The sequence below is a fragment of the Mus pahari genome, unplaced genomic scaffold (genome assembly GCF_900095145.1).
Source record: "Mus pahari unplaced genomic scaffold, PAHARI_EIJ_v1.1 scaffold_12059_1, whole genome shotgun sequence".
In the NCBI taxonomy this organism is placed as follows: Eukaryota; Metazoa; Chordata; class Mammalia; order Rodentia; family Muridae; genus Mus; species Mus pahari.
In genome coordinates this window covers 19,920-22,371 of record NW_018392890.1, presented here as the reverse complement: position 1 = coordinate 22,371, position 2,452 = coordinate 19,920, and positions in this window count along the sequence as shown.

Genomic DNA, 2,452 nt, shown 5'->3' with positions numbered 1-2,452 from the left:
CTTGTATTCTGTTGCTGATACTCGCATCTATTCTTCCTGATTCCTTTCCTAGGGTTTCTATCTCCAGAAACCCTTTAGGTTTTTTTTTTATTGTTTCTACTTCCATTTTTAGATCCTGGATGGTTTTGTTCAATACCATCACCTCTTTGGTATTGTTTTCCTGTAATTCTCTGAAGGATTTTTGTGTTTCTTCTTTAAAGACTTCTAGTGCCCGGTGTGGTGGTGCATGCCTTTAATCCCAGCACTTGGGAGGCAGAGGCAGGCGGATTTCTGAGTTCGAGGCCAGCCTGGTCTACAGAGTGAGTTCCAGGACAGCCAGGACTACCCAGAGAAACCCTGTCTCGAAAAACAAACAAAAACAAAAAAATAAAACAAACAAAAAAAAAGACTTCTAGCTTTTTACCTGTGTTTCCCTGTATTTCCTTCTTAAAGTCCTCCATCATCATCATGAGAAGTGGCTTTAGATCCATGTCTTGTTATGGTGGGGAAAGTTTGGTTCTGAGGGTGCCAAATAATCTTGGTTTCTGTTGTTCCTGTTCTTATACTTGCCTCCTGCCATCTGATTATCTCAAGTGTTTGCTGCCCTCAATATATCTGATTGGATCCTGTCCTTCCTATAATCCCAGTTGACTCAGGACTCCTCAGAGTCCAGACTTTTCTGTGATCCTTTGATTGTGGGCTCCTGTGAACCTGAGATTCAGGGTGTGTCTGAGTTCTTGGCAGTCAAGCTCTTCTGAGACCCTGAAATCCTGGTGTGACCCAGCTCCTGTTATCCTGGGATCCTGTTTTCCTAATATCCTGGGTGTGTTACATTTCCTGGAAATGGTGTCTTCTTTGAGGACCATCGAGCTGTCTGGTCTGTTTGAAAAGAAGGTAAGCCAGAACTGATCAAAAGTAACATGAGTCTCTTATCAGGAAGGGCTCTGTTGTCCTTGTTCCTGCTGTCACAGGCCTATCACAATTGGATTGGAACAGAAGTTGTCTTCCACTCACCAGTGATCCTAAGATCATGTGGAGAGTCCTCTGTGGATGTGGGGGTGTCCACCAATTCTGTGCACAAGGTGACCCAGTGCTGGGGCCTACTGACCAGAAGGGACTTGTGCCCTGGTCAGGCCGGTTTTCTGCTTCCCTAAAGCTGTCTCAGGTCCACCACAATTGGATTGGAACCAATGTTGTGTTCTGCTCGACAGTGATCCTAAGATTGCTTAGAGAGTCCTCTAGGGATCGTGGGGGTGTCTGCCTACTCCATGCCCAAGATGATTCAGTGCTGGGGCCGACTGGAAGGGACTTGATATATTTTTTTGACACAAGAATTTTCTAAGCTGTTGGGCATGTTGCTCTGAGTTGGCTGAAAATCAGATCATTCTGACTAATGTGGTCCTTGATATTTCCTTTCACTGAAATGATGGTCTTTTATATTTTTGTGAGACCCTGGCTCATATTGTAGCCCTGTAGACCATGTAACTTTGATCATCTTTAACTCCCAGTAGCTGGAATTAAAATTGTAAGTTACTCAAATGTCTTAACTTAGTCTTTGCTTTAGATCACTTTCACATAGCTGTGGTTTTTGCATAAGGTCTGCTTTTGGAATCCAGGAGATCCTGAAAGTTGTAGGAACACACAGATGTTATCCTTCTTACTGGGACTTCAATATGGATCTACTGTACAAGAACTTTGTGTTTGTATTATTATTTGTTTACTTGTTTGTTTTGCTTTTTGGATGATGGTCTGTTTTTGTTGTTTTGTTTTGTGATGTTTATTACTAAATTTAATTTCTCTTAAACTAATTTTTACAGTCCAGTCATTATTTCCCTCCCGGTCTGCCCTTTGATTGTTCCTCATCCCATTCTTCCTTCTCATCCCCCCATTTTTTGACAATTTTACTTATTTACGTTTCAAATGTTATATCTCTTCCCTGTTTCACCTCCACAGACACCTCTCCCATGATCCTCCTCTTTACTTCTAAGACAGTTCTCCCCGACTAACCCATATACTACTGCCTCCCCCTCTAACATGCCCCCTTCACTATGACAATAAGCCTCCAAAGAACAAGGTGCCTCCTCTCTGAAATGAGTCATATAAAGTAATTCTTTGCTACATATGTTATCAGGAACCATAGACCCACTCATGTATGCTCTTTGGTTGGTGATTTAGTCCCTTGGAAATCTGAGAGGTCCAGTTAGTTGATGTTGTTTTTCTTCCTTTGGGCTTGTAATCCCCTTCATCTCCTTAAATCCTTCCCTATCTCTTGCATTGGGGTCCACATGCTCAATGCAATAGTTGCTTCCTTTCATTCTTTCCTTTTTTTGTTTTTGGTTTTTTTTTTTTTTTTTTTTTTCGAGACAGGGTTTCTCTGTGTAGCCCTGGCTGTCCAGGAACTCACTTTGTAGACCAGGCTGGCCTCGAACTCAGAAATTGGGAGGCAGAGGCAGGCGGATTTCTGAGTTCGAGA